General features: G+C 44.1%; 1 protein-coding gene across 1 annotated transcript in view; it reads left to right on the top strand.

Annotated features, from left to right (window-relative positions):
* The first annotated feature begins 1,146 nt into the window (after positions 1–1,146).
* FURIN (furin, paired basic amino acid cleaving enzyme) overlaps positions 1,147–15,085 on the top strand; it is a 311,683-nt gene continuing 297,744 nt past the window's right edge. The window contains exon 1 of the mRNA XM_069766153.1: positions 1,147–1,302. The gene's annotated coding sequence lies outside the window, so the exon portion shown is untranslated. The remainder of the gene's footprint in view (positions 1,303–15,085) is intronic.

Consider the following 15,085-nt stretch of genomic DNA (forward strand, 5'->3'; position numbering starts at 1 on the left):
TTTTTTCCGGAGTGACTGACGTGTTCAAGAAACATGAGACTATAGCGTGCAAGTTAGGCAAAGTTTGTTGGAAGACCGGACTCCATTTAATAAATTTGGTGCATTGTAACCGTCAGGGGAAGGATTGCTGAGGAAACGCTGCACTGGAGTTGTGACAACACCACTGTAGCCTGTCATTCAAGACGGAGCGCTGCAGCGTCACAGGTGACCAATGGCGGTAAGACTAACAAGCCAGTTATTTTTCATCTAAATATTATAAATGTAGAACCCCTTGAAGTTCTGGTGATGAGGCCAGGTGGGGAGATGGCATGGAATACATAGCCACACTTTTCTGAAACCTCGTTGGCTGCTATGGACAACAAACTTTTGCAAAAGAAACAGAGCAGCTGTCAACAGCAACCAATCAGGTTTCAGCTTTCAGAAAAAAGTCCCCTGTAAAAGATGAAAGCTGGGAGCTGATTGGTTGCCATGTGCAGCCACTGTGCCCCATTGTGGTATCAGGGGGTCTCCCACAGGCAGCACCGGTGAGTGTGCTACACCTGTCCATGGGGGGCGCCACATCGTCTGGAATCAGCCCCATAACCGCCCCCCATAGCAGCCAATCCTGCGGCTGGCGGGCGTTCAGTCAGAGCCCGTCCGCCCCGCTGCCCTCGGCTGAGGTAACGAGAAGCCGCCGGGCCGCGCATGCACGACGTGAGAGCTCCCTGCGCGCCGCCTGGAAGAGGAGGAGGATTAGGAGGAAGCCGAGCGCCGGTCTGCTCCCCATGCTGCCGCCTCCGCCGCTGCTGCCGCCGCCGCTGTGCTCTCGCTGTGACGTGGGTTCCGGCTTCTCCTGTCCCTGTGGTCGGAGCGACTCCCCATAGAGCTGCCGGTGCCGGGCGTGTGTGCCGGGGGGGGAGGGAGGGTCCGGGGTGATTACCGGGGGCAGGCGGCCACCATGGCAGTGTGTGCTGCCGCCCCGCTCGGTGAACGCTCAGGACTTCCATAAGAGACAGTGCCCGAACTGCGAGCGCCGCGGCGTCCCCTCTCAGACGGCAGAGCACGGCGTGATCCGGAGCAGCAGCCGCCTGTCCCGCCCCCGGCCGGGCTGTGGAAGGGGCGGGAGCGGACTGGCACTGACGGGGATGACGCTGCCCCCTGCGTCCCACATAAAGAAGAGCGCAGGGAGGAGGACGGGAGCGCGGAGCGCGGCTGCGGGGAAACTTCGCCTGCACTTTGAATAACCGAAGACCCGGCAGGACATGACCCCAGACGGCTCCGCCGGCCGCACCGGCACCGGGAAGTGAGCCCTGCGGACCAGCGGTAAGGGGCAAAGGGCACCTGGGGGCAAAGGGCACTTGTCACACTGCGTAGTAATAGTGTGTGTGACCCTGTGTAGTACTAGTGTGTGTGACCCTGTGTAGTACTAGTGTGTGTGACCCTGTGTAGTACTAGTGTGTGTGACCCTGTGTAGTACTAGTGTGTGACCCTGTGTAGTACTAGTGTGTGACACTGTGTAGTACTAGTGTGTGTGATCCTGTGTAGTACTAGTGTGTGTGATCCTGTGTAGTACTAGTGTGTGACACTGTGTAGTACTAGTGTGTGTGATCCTGTGTAGTACTAGTGTGTGACACTGTGTAGTACTAGTGTGTGATCCTGTGTAGTACTAGTGTGTGTGATCCTGTGTAGTACTAGTGTGTGACACTGTGTAGTACTAGTGTGTGTGATCCTGTGTAGTACTAGTGTGTGTGTGATCCTGTGTAGTACTAGTGTGTGTGTGACCCTGTGTAGTACTAGTGTGTGACCCTGTGTAGTACTAGTGTGTGACCCTGTGTAGTACTAGTGTGTGTGATCCTGTGTAGTACTAGTGTGTGTGACCCTGTGTAGTACTAGTGTGTGTGATCCTGTGTAGTACTAGTGTGTGTGATCCTGTGTAGTACTAGTGTGTGACACTGTGTAGTACTAGTGTGTGTGATCCTGTGTAGTACTAGTGTGTGTGTGATCCTGTGTAGTACTAGTGTGTGTGTGACCCTGTGTAGTACTAGTGTGTGACCCTGTGTAGTACTAGTGTGTGACCCTGTGTAGTACTAGTGTGTGTGATCCTGTGTAGTACTAGTGTGTGTGACCCTGTGTAGTACTAGTGTGTGTGACCCTGTGTAGTACTAGTGTGTGTGACCCTGTGTAGTACTAGTGTGTGACCCTGTGTAGTACTAGTGTGTGACCCTGTGTAGTACTAGTGTGTGTGATCCTGTGTAGTACTAGTGTGTGTGATCCTGTGTAGTACTAGTGTGTGACACTGTGTAGTACTAGTGTGTGTGTGATCCTGTGTAGTACTAGTGTGTGTGTGACCCTGTGTAGTACTAGTGTGTGACCCTGTGTAGTAATAGTGTATGGTACTTGTGTGTGTGTGACCCTGTGTAGTAATAGTGTGTGACACTGTGTAGTACTAGTGTGTGTGATCCTGTGTAGTAATAGTGTGTGACACTGTGTAGTACTAGTGTGTGACCCTGTGTAGTACTAGTGTGTGTGATCCTGTGTAGTACTAGTGTGTGACACTGTGTAGTACTAGTGTGTGTGATCCTGTGTAGTACTAGTGTGTGTGATCCTGTGTAGTACTAGTGTGTGACACTGTGTAGTACTAGTGTGTGTGATCCTGTGTAGTACTAGTGTGTGTGTGATCCTGTGTAGTACTAGTGTGTGTGTGACCCTGTGTAGTACTAGTGTGTGACCCTGTGTAGTAATAGTGTATGGTACTTGTGTGTGTGTGACCCTGTGTAGTAATAGTGTGTGTGTGTGTGTGTGACCCTGTGTAGTAATAGTGTGTGTGTGTGTGTGTGTGTGTGTGTGTGACCCTGTGTAGTAATAGTGTATGGTACTAGTGTGTGTGTGACCCTGTGTAGTAATAGTGTGTGTGTGGTAATAGTGTATGATGTGTGTGTGTGTGTGTGTGACCCTGTGTAGTAATGGTGTGTGACCCTGACTACAAGGAGTAATGACAACCATGTCTTATACTCTTCATATGGCTGGTGATAATAGGTTTATGGAGAAGCTGCTGTCACATTGGAACGGGGCTATTGGGCACTCTGGGGGGGGTGCACTATGGGGGGTATCAGTTGATATTACTTATTTCTGGACTATAATAAACTCCCCATAATTAATCAGGTCTGTGCACCTATGTCCCACTCACTCCATAAACACTGATGCACATGGGTTATTGGAGCCATACCACCTCGGTGTTGTGTGTGTGTGTGTGTATTATTTTTTTTTTTTTTGGGGGGGGGGAATGCAGTTATAACATTACTGGGATTACTGAACTCTGCAATTATTCAACACGGCCAATAAATGACGCATCTGTCCGTCCCTTGTGATTATTACAATATTTTAGCTTTAGTATTTTCTTTCCTATTTCTGTGTTTATTGTTAATCAGACATTATCAGGGATCTAGGATCAGAAGTTTCTGTGATGGCAATCTCTCAATGACTGTCCAAGGAAACTAGCTAACACAAGTATGTACCCCAGTCAGGACATCTGCTTTCCAGGAAAAGCCCCAAACCGTATCTATCTGTGTCTCTATCTGTGTCTCTATCTGTGTCTCTATCTGTGTCTCTATCTGTGTATCTATCTGTGTATCTATCTGTGTATCTATCTGTGTATCTATCTGTGTATCTATCTGTGTATCTATCTGTGTATCTATCTGTGTATCTATCTGTGTATCTATCTGTGTATCTATCTGTGTATCTATCTGTGTATCTATCTGTCTCTAGTTTTGGCCCCTGCCGTGCTTGGGATGTATCACTAGAGGTGATTTGGGTAGATGCTGCATTTATTTGGAGAGTTATTTTATCCTAATTACTGTCACTTACTGAGGGGTATTTTTGTGTCCCAGCTGCGACTTGGGGTCAATGATGTGCACAGGTTGGTGGCCTTGCTTGTATTGGCTTTTTCTCTGCTGAGTGGTAATTGTATGATTGTGGTGTGAGATCTATGTATGTGCTGTAATGGCAGGATGGCTGACGTGCCGGGATGTCACCCAGGACTTGTTCTGTCTAGTAGGACTTCTTCCTGAGAACTTCTTCCTCTCGTCCTATTGCTGACGAGCTCCTATGTGATGTAAACACTGCACATTATTGGAGAGATAAGGATCCAGACATAGTTCTGTAGTAATGGCTTCTTACTTTGTCTTTTCCTTTTTTCTCTGATACATGCGCAGCGTCTTTCCTCATGGTCTGTATTTTAGTAATCGTCTGCAGAAGTGATCCTGTAGTGATTGCATTACCTTGTACTTACTGGCCATCAGGCTTTCTTCTTCTTATCTGCTCTGACAATCCTTCCTCATATTCTCTCTTCTGATCACATTATGTGTTCTCAGACTTTGAGTCTACAGATTGAAGTTGTTACTGCTGTTAAAGAACTGCTTGTATCTAAAGGTACCTTCACACATAACGATATTGTTAACGATATCGTTGCATTTTGTGACGTAGCAACGATATCGTTAATGAAATCGTTATGTGTGACAGCGACCAACGATCAGGCCCCTGCTGGGAGATCGTTGGTCGCTGAAGAAAGTCCAGAACTTTATTTCGTCGCTGGATCTCCCGCGGACATCGCTGGATCGGCGTGTGTGACACCGATCCAGCGATGTCTTCACTGGTAACCAGGGTAAACATCGGGTAACTAAGCGCAGGGCCGCGCTTAGTAACCCGATGTTTACCCTGGTTACCATCCTAAAAGTAAAAAAACAAACACTACATACTTACCTACCGCTGTCTGTCCTCCAGCGCTGTGCTCTGCACTCCTCCTGCACTGGCTGTGAGCGTCGGTCAGCCGGAAAGCAGAGCGGTGATATCACCGCTCTGCTTTCCGGCCGCTGTGCTCACACAGACAGTACAGGAGGAGTGCAGAGAAGCAGAGCGCCGGGGACAGACAGCGTTAGGTAAGTATGTGCTGTTTGTTTTTTTACTTTTAGGATGGTAACCAGGGTAAACATCGGGTTACTAAGCGCGGCCCTGCGCTTAGTTACCCAATGTTTACCCTGGTTACCGGCATCGTTGGTCGCTGGAGAGCTGTCTGTGTGACAGCTCTCCAGCGACCAAACAGCGACGCTGCAGCGATCCGGATCGTTGTCGGTATCGCTGCAGCGTCGCTTAATGTGAAGGGGCCTTTAGTCTATGTTCACACGTTGTTGTTTTTTCTTTTTTTACCCTGCAGGCAAAACTTGCTCTCTTGGCAGTAAAAAAAAAAGCTGCTTTCAAAAAATCTCTTGTACATGCTAATAGTTTTGTCACCAAAAAAAACAAAAAACTGATGCAACTTCTTCAGGTTTTTGCAGCGAAACCTGATACCAGCGTCTTTTGCTGCTTTTTTGCACTTACTACTGCTTTCAATGGGTGAAAGAAACGCTGACAGGAGTCACATGTGGCAGTCTTCCGATTCAGTCTGGAAAAAACCCTGTGTGTGAGATATCAGAAATCTTGTAGCTTTTGCTGGTACTGTAAAACGCAGCTTAAAACTTGCATAAAAAACGCAAGGTGTGAAGGTAGCCTAATAACAGAACAACTTGTTACATTCCGTGCTAACATTAACCCTATATAAGCTGACTATTCACATGTGAAGTTATAATGTGCTGCTTACCTCTTAATGCAGAACCCAGTACATCATTAGAGCTGTTCCACAATGCTTTATGTCCGGGTTTTGAGGTGAGGTAGATTTATGCTTCGTAGCCTAGGACTGGAGAAAGCCCAAGGAGCTGTGCTCTTACAAACATACCAGGACTACACTTCTTGGGTTGTTTTCTGTTTTATATAGGTTCCTAAAAATACAATCATTGTTGGGTGATGTCATGATTGAAACGTGCAAGTAAGGCATAATTTGTCTTTGTTTTTTGTTTTTTTAATTACACATTTGCTTATTGCGTGGATTTACTGTGAATCAAACAAGTAACAGATTCCAAATTATTTGCTTTAGTTATAGAAGTGATTGTGAAGACCCACTTATAAAAATCAAAGCAATTTAATAACCTTCCTACTTTTTAAAGGCTTCTTTCTAGTGGTGCATTTAAATGAGACAACCTATGGCCAAAAACCGACCACATAGCTCCTGAGTGTTTGCCTATTATTTATTATTATTTATTATTATTATTATTATTATTATTACGTCATTTATTCCATGGCGCTTTACATGTCAGGAGGGGTATACATAATAAAAACAAGAACAATAATCTTAAACCATACAAGTCACAACTGGTACAGGAGGAGAGGGAGAGAGGACCCTGCCCGCGAGGGCTCACAATCTACAAGGGATGGGTGAGGATACAGTAGTTGAGGGTAGAGCTGGTCGTGCAGCGGTCTGGTCGATCGGTGTTTACTGCAAGTTGTAGGTCTTCCGGTTCCTTTTGAAGGTTTCGATCGTAGGCAAGAGTCTGATATGTTGGGGTAGAGTTCCAGAGTAGGGGTGATGCGTGAGAGAAATCTTGTATGCGATTGTGGGAAGAGGAGATTAGAGGGAAGTAGAGAAGGAGATCTTGTGAGGATCGGAGGTTGCGTGTAGGTAAGTATCGGGAGACGAGGTCACAGATGTATGGAGGAGACAGGTTGTGGATGGCTTTGTCATGGTTGGGGTTTTGTACTGGAGTCTCTGGGCAATGGGGAGCCAGTGAAAGGGATTGACAGAGGGGAGAGGCCGGGGAATAGCGGGGGGACAGGTGGATTAGTCGGGCAGCAGAGTTTAGAATAGATTGAAGGGGTGCGAGAGTGTTAGAGGGGAGGCCACAGAGCAGGAGGTTGCAGTAGTCGAGGCGGGAGATGATGAGGGCATGGACCAGGGTTTTTGCAGATTCTTGGTTGAGGAATGTACGGATCCGTGAAATATTTTTGAGTTGAATGCGGAAGGAAGTGGAAAGGGCTTGGATATGTGGTTTGAAGGAGAGATCAGTGTCAAGGATTACCCTGAGTCAGCGAGCTTGTGGGACTGGGGAGAGTGGGCAGCCTATTGGGGTTTAATAGCCTATTGAGACAAGCTTACGGTGCTACCCACGCACACAGAACAATCCTTTTTCACTTCCAGTTTCACTTAACAAACCTATGCAAATTGCCTCTTCAGAGAAAAAGAGGACTTGAACTCTATAGCTCCACCTGTTGGAAGTGGCGATCCTACAAGTCAACAAACAAGCGTTTTGGTTTCTCATTGGGTTAGTGGCAGCCCGTTTTATGCTTGTAGGAACTTTTTGTTCCTGATAATTACGGTATGTAGTGAAGATTGATTAGAAATTGGTTGTTAATGGTCTGATAGATAATCTAAATTGGTGGGTCTAAATGACCAAATGATTTGATTGAAATTTGCCTCATCTGCCAGAAAACTTATCAAATGTACTGAATCGCTGTCTGCAAATCATAATAAAATAGTGTGTAAGCAACCTCTGAAAGACACTTGTAAAGCTGCATTTAGACATCAGATTTCGGTACATTAACCCCTTCATGACCCAGCCTATTTTGACCTTAATGACCTGGTCGTTTTTTGCAATTGACCAGTGTCCCTTTATGATGTAATAACTCAGGAACGCTTCAACGGATCCTAGCGGTTCTGAGATTGTTTTTTCGTGACATATTGGGCTTCATGTTAGTGGTAAATTTAGGTCAATAATTTCTGCGTTTTATTTGTGATAAAAACAGAAATTTGGCAAAAATTTCGCAATCTTCAAATTTTGAATTTTTATTCTGTTAAACCAGAGAGTTATGTGACACAAAATAGTTAATAAATAACATTTCCCACATGTCTACTTTACATCAGCCCAATTTTGGAAATAATTTTTTTTTTGCTAGGAAGTTATAAGTTATAAGCGATTTCTCATTTTTACAACAAAATTTACAAAACCTTTTTTTTTTTTTATTTTTTTTATTTTTTTTTAGGGACCACCTCACATTTGAAGTCAGTTTGAGGGGTCTATATGGCTGAAAATACCCAAAAGTGACACCATTCTAAAAACTGCACCCCTCAAGGTGCACAAAACCACATTCAAGAAGTTTATTAACCCTTTAGGTGCTTCACAGCAGCAGAAGCAACATGGAAGGAAAAAATGAACATTTAACTTTTTCGTCACAAAAATGATCTTTTAGCAACAATTTTTTTTTATTTTCCCAATGGTAAAAGGAGAAACTGAACCACGAAAGCTGTTGTCCAATTTGTCCTGAATACGCTGATACCTCATATGTTGGGGTAAACCACTGTTTGGGCGCAGGGCTTGGAAGGGAAGGAGCACCATTTGACTTTTTGAATGGAAAATTATCTCCATCGTTAGCGGACACCATGTTGCGTATGGAGAGCCCCTGTGTGCCTAAACATTGGAGATCCCCCACAAATGACCCCATTTTGGAAACTGGACCCCCCCAAGGAACTTATCTAGATGCATATTGAGCACTTTAAACCCCCAGGTGCTTCACAGAAGTTTATAATGCAGAGCCATGAAAATAAAAAATAATTTTTCTTTCCTGGAATTTCCTATTTTGCCAAGGGTAATAGGAGAAATTGGACCCCAAATGTTGTTGTCCAGTTTGTCCTGAGTACGCTGATACCCCCATATGTGGGGGTAAACCACTGTTTGGGCGCAGGGCTCGGAAGGGAAGGCACACAATTTGGCTTTTTAAATGGAAAATTAGCTCCAATCATTAGCGGACATCATGTCAGGTTTGGAGAGCCCCTGTGTGCCTAAACATTGGAGATCCCGCCCCCCCCCCCCCCACAAATGACCCCATTTTGGAAACTAGACCCCAGGGTGGATTTGATTTAAATCTAACTGATTTAAATCACAATTTAAATCACTAGTCAGTAAGGCTTGATTTAAATCAGTGATTTAAATCAAAGTTTCTACCTAAACTAGTTCTTGCTACTTTAACATGCAAGTAGATGAAGATTTTTACTTTTTTCTCCCCAGTTTAATGGGTTAATCATTCATATTTGGACACCACTGTTCTGTTCTACTTAGGAAGGAGAAAAATAATCCTGACCTTAATAACAATTTAAATAGATTTATTCAACTGAAACAATAACAACATTACAGCATAAGTTATTTGCTTAAACAAACATCCATGTTTGTTAACTAATTTGGCTAAACAAAATATATATATATATATATATATATTATAAGAAACTTAGACTGTCAGCCCAGCCGACACATGAAAAACTTAAATACTACTGTCCCTGCTGTCCTCACTTGTCGTCGTCGTCATCTTCATCATCGTCTTCTTCTTTGTTCCTATTCATAATCTGGAAAAGAAAAACAAGCTTTCCTGCTTTATTGGGTCCCAACCGATTTCTCAATTTAGAATGAATGAGTCCAAAGGAAGAGAATATTCTTTCAACGCCTGCAGAAGAAACTAATGCTGTTAAAAGTGAAATCATTACTTGAACAGTCTCTAAATCCAAGCGCTTAAGTGACTTCCACCAGTTTACTGGTGTGACCTTCCTTAAAATATCTTCAGCAAACATATATTTCTTGAATGGTTCCCCCTTAGCTCTGAAGTTTATTATAGTTGGCATTAAAGATGGATGATTGCTGAATACCCATGTCATAGCTAACTCCTCTTCCTCAGCACTTAGGTTTTGACCCTGATATTGGATATTGACAATATTTGCCAAAAAATGAGCTGGAGTCAGTGCTTGTCCCATTCATTTGTTTACTGCTTGTAATTTAATTCTGTCTGTGTAGTTCTGTTTTTAAGTGTTCACTCAGTTCCTTCCAAATTTCAACAGCATCCGCAATAAACAGCTATTTTTCTGTATTTTGTTTAAAGCTTGAGAGATGGGTTTCAGGAAGCTCAGCATATGTTCAACATTTCTCTTAAGCCCAATGTTGAGGATTTTGGCCGTGACAGTGGCATCTATTTTATCTCGATTTTCTTCACAAAGTGTCATCAGAATAGGCCAGTTTTTGATATACTGCTCAAAACAGTCCACCATAGAGTTCCATCTAACATCTTGTGGGAGCGTTAGCTTGGTTCCACCCATCCTTTTCAGAGCTGCTGCAGCAAAATGATTATTACGGAAGTATTTAGCAATTTCAACAACATTAGCCTTTATTTCTGGAACACTTAAAGGGACTCTGTCACCTGAATTTGGCGGGACTGGTTTTGGGTCATATGGGCGGAGTTTTCAGGTGTTTGATTCACCCTTTCCTTACCCACTGGCTGCATGCTGGCTGCAATATTGGATTGAAGTTCATTCTCTGTCCTCCATAGTACACGCCTGTGGAAGGCAATCTTGCCTTGTGCAGGCGTGTACTATGGAGGACAGAGAATGAACTTCAATCCAATATTGCAGCCAGCATGCAGCCAGTGGGTAAGGAAAGGGTGAATCAAACACCTGAAAACTCCGCCCATATGACCCAAAACCAGTCCCGCCAAATTCAGGTGACAGGTTCCCTTTAAGTCTTTGGCTAAGAGGTGCAGCAAATGAGCACTGCAACCATATGTTATTAGCAGCTTTGTATTCCCTCCCTGCTCTTCTAAATCTCTTCTCATCTTGGATACGTTTGCAGCATTGTCAGTGACCAAACTGCGTACTAGACATTTGAATTTTTGTTCACATGTCGTTATAGCTTTTACTGCCACTTCTTGTAAGTATTCTGCTGTGTGCATTTCCTGACGTATCAGTTGTTTGTGCAAGGAAGACTTTACCTTCTTCTGTTGTTATACAAGCACATACAATATGATCATTGTGGACATTACTCCACCCATCAATACTTAGGTTAACAATTTTACCCTCCAGAGCTGTTGCACATTGCTCCATTTCTCTGTCATACACTTGATCCAGCAGTTTCCCTGCAACATCAGCTCTGCTGGGTGGACTGTATCCTGGTCTCAGTGACTGAACCATATTAAACCCTTTCTGCCATTAGACGTACTATTCCGTCCATGTGGGGTGGGCTTTACTTCCCAAGGACGGAATAGTACGTCATAGGCGATCGGCCGCGCTCACGGGGGGAGCGCGGCCGATCGCGGCCGGGTGTCAGCTGCTTATCGCAGCTGACATCCGGCACTATGTGCCAGGAGCGGTCACGGACCGCCCCTGGCACATTAACCCCTGGCACACCGCGATCAAACATAATCGTGATGTGCCGGCGGTGCAGGGAAGCATCGCGCAGGGAGGGGGCTCCCTGCGTGCTTCCCTGAGACCCCCGCAGCAACACGATGTGTTCGCGTTGCTCCGGGGGTCTCCTACCTTCCTCCCTGCAGCAAATCCCGGATCCAAGATGGCCGCGGATCCGGGTCCTGCAGGGAGGGAGGTGACTTACCAAGTGCCTGCTCAGAGCAGGCACTTGGTAACGCTGCAGCGCTGTTTGACAGATCGGTGATCTGTCAGAGTGCTGTGCAAACTGGCAGATCACCGATCTGTATTGTCCCCCCCGGGACAAAGTAAAAAAGTTAAAAAAAAATTAAGTGTGTAAAAAAAAAAAATAAAATAAAAAAAAAATTCCTAAATAGTGAAAAAAAAATTATTCCCATAAATACATTTCTTTATCTAAATAAAAAAAACAAAACAATAAAAGTACACATATTTAGTATCGCCGCGTCCGTAATGACCCGACCTATAAAACTGGCCCACTAGTTAACCCCTTCAGTAAACACCGTAAGAAAAAAAAAAACGAGGCAAAAAACAACGCTTTATTATCATACCGCTGAACAAAAAGTGGAATAACACGCGATCAAAAAGACAGATATAAATAACCATGGTACCGTCAACTTGTCCCGCAAAAAACGAGCCGCCATACAGCAACATCAGCAAAAAAAATAAAAAAGTTAGTCCTCAGAATAAAGCAATGCAAAAATAATTATTTTTTATATAAAATAGTTTTTATCGTATAAAAGCGCCAAAACATAAAAAAGATATAAATGAGGTATCGCTGTAATCGTACTGACCCGAAGAATAAAACTGCTTTATCAATTTTACCAAACGCGGAGCGGTATAAACGCCTCCCCCAAAAGAAATTCATGAATAGCTGGTTTTTCCTAATTCTGCCTCACAAAAATCGGAATAAAATGCGATCAAAAAATGTCACGTGCCCGAAAATGTTACCAATAAAAACGTCAACTCGTCCCGCAAAAAACAAGACCTCACATGACTCTGTGGACTCAAACATGGAAAAATTATAGCTCTCAAAATGTGGTAACGCAAAAAATTTTTTGCAATAAAAACCGTCTTTCAGTGAGTGACAGCTGCCAATCATAAAAATCCGCTAAAAAACCCGCTATAAAAGTAAATCAAACCCCCCTTCATTACCCCCTTAGGGAAAAATTAAAAAAAATTTAAAAATGTATTTATTTCCATTTTCCCGTTAGGGTTAGGGCTACAGTTAGGGTTAGGGCTACAGTTAGGGTTAGGGCTACAGTTAGGGTTAGGGCTACAGTTAGGGTTAGGGCTACAGTTAGGGTTAGGGCTACAGTTAGGGTTAGGGCTACAGTTAGGGTTAGGGCTACAGTTAGGGTTAGGGCTACAGTTAGGGTTAGGGCTACAGTTAGGGTTAGGGCTACAGTTAGGGTTAGGGCTACAGTTAGGGTTAGGGCTACAGTTAGGGTTAGGGCTACAGTTAGGGTTAAAGGGAACCTGTCACCTGAATTTGGCGGGACTGGTTTTGGGTCATATGGGCGGAGTTTTCAGGTGTTTGATTCACCCTTTCCTAACCTGCTGGCTGCATGCAGGCTGCAATATTGGATTGAAGTTCATTCTCTGTCCTCCATAGTACACGACTGCACAAGGCAAGATTGCTTTGCGCAGGCGTGTACTATGGAGGACAGAGAATGAACTTCAATCCAATATTGCAGCCAGCATGCAGCCAGCGGGTAAGGAAAGGGTGAATCAAACACCTGAAAACTCCGCCCATATGACCCAAAACCAGTCCCGCCAAATTCAGGTGACAGAGTCCCTTTAAGGCTACAGTTCGGGTTAAGGCTACAGTTCGGGTTAAGGCTACAGTTCGGGTTAAGGCTACAGTTCGGGTTAAGGCTACAGTTCGGGTTAAGGCTACAGTTCGGGTTAGGGTTTGGATTACATTTGCGGTTGGGAATAGGGTTGGGATTAGGGTTAGGGGTGTGTCTGGGTTAGAGGTGTGGTTAGGGTTACTGTTGGAATTAGGGTTAGGGGTGTGCTTGGATTAGGGTTTCAGTTATAATTGGGGGGTTTCCACTGTTTAGACACATCAGGGGCTCTCCAAACGCGACATGGCGTCCGATCTCAATTCCAGCCAATTCTGCGTTGAAAAAGTAAAACAGTGCTTCTTCCCTTCCGAGCTCTCCCGTGTGCCCAAACAGGAGTTTACCCCAACATATGGGGTATCAGCGTACTCAGGACAAATTGGACAACAACTTTTGGGGTCCAATTTCTCCTGTTACCCTTGGGAAAATACAAAACTGGGGGCTAAAAAATAAGTTTTGTGGGGGAAAAAAAAAGATTTTTTTAATTTTCACGGCTCTGCGTTATAAACTGTAGTGAAACACTTGGGGGTTCAAAGTTCTCACAACACATCTAGATAAGTTCGTGTGGGGGGGGTCTAGTTTCCAATATGGGGTCACTTGTGGGGGGTTTCTACTGTTTAGGTACAGTAGGGGCTCTGCAAACGCAATGTGACTCCTGCAGACCATTCCATCTAAGTCAGTATTTCAAATGGCGCTCCTTCCCTTCCGAGCCTTCCCATGCGCCCAAACGGTGGTTCCCCCCCACATATGGGGTATCAGCGCACTCAGGACAAATTGCACAACAAATTCTGGGGTCCAATTTCTCCTGTTACCCTCGGGAAAATACAAACCTGGGGGCTAAAAAATATTTGTGGGAAAAAATTTTTGTTTTATTTTTACGGCTCTGCATTATAAACTTCTGTGAAGCACTTGGTGGGTCAAAGTGCTCACCACACCTCTAGATAAGTTCCTTAGGGGGTCTACTTTCCAAAATGGTGTCACTTGTGGGGGGTTTCAATGTTTAGGCACATGAGTGGCTCTCCAAACGCAACATGGTGTCCCATCTCAATTCCAGTCAAATTTGCATTAAAAAGTCAAATGGCGCTCCTTCGCTTCCAAGCTCTGTCATGCGCCCAAACAGTGGTTTACCTCCACTTATGGGGTATCGGCGTACTCAGGACAAATTGTACAACAAGGTTTGGGGTCCATTTTCTCCTGTAACCCTTGGTAAAATAACACAAATTGGAGCTGAAGTAAATTTTTTGTGAAAAAAAGTTAAATGTTAATTTTTATTTAAACATTCCAAAAATTCCTGTGAAACACCTGAAGGGTTAATAAACTTCTTGAATGTGGTTTTGAGAACCTTGAGGGGTGCAGCTTTTAGAATGGTGTCACACTTGGGTATTTTCTATCATATAGACCCCTCAAAATGACTTCAAATGAGATGTGGTCCCTAAAATAAAATGGTGTTGTAAAAATGAGAAATTGCTGGTCAACTTTTAACCCTTAACTCCCTAACAAAAAAAAATTTTGGTTCCAAAATTGTGCTGATGTAAAGTAGACATGTGGGAAATGTTACTTATTAAGTATTTTGTGTGACATATCTCTGTGATTTAATTGCATAAAAATTCAAAGTTGGAAAATTGTGAAATTTTCAAAATTTTCGCCATGTTTCCGTTTTTTTCACAAATAAACGCAGGTAATATCAAAGAAATTTTACCACTATCATGAAGTACAATATGTCACGAGAAAACAATGTCAGAATCACTGGGATCCGTTGAAGCGTTCCAGAGTTATAACCTCCTAAAGGGACAGTGGTCAGAATTGTAAAAATTGGCCCGGTCCATAACTTGCAAACCACCCTTGGGGGTAAAGGGGTTAATGAAATGTGGGTTCTCAGTCAGACGGAAAGAAGAGTTCGTTGCATAAATAAACTGGGCAATTTTTTTCATCAATCAACTCTTTTTCTAATCTGCTAGTTCTTCTCACAAACCTATCTATGGTGGTTCCAGGAGGTAAAGGTTTTTTCTTCCTTTTGGGTGATGGTGATATGTGGCTGTGGGTGTCTGATGATGATGATGCTGCTGCTGCTGCTAATGAAGCACTATCCTGGATGGATAACTCTGAAACTGTAGAACAGGATGATGGTGATCTTGGAGGTGGA

Source organism: Ranitomeya imitator, chromosome 4 (assembly GCF_032444005.1).
Source record: "Ranitomeya imitator isolate aRanImi1 chromosome 4, aRanImi1.pri, whole genome shotgun sequence".
Classification (NCBI taxonomy): Eukaryota; Metazoa; Chordata; class Amphibia; order Anura; family Dendrobatidae; genus Ranitomeya; species Ranitomeya imitator.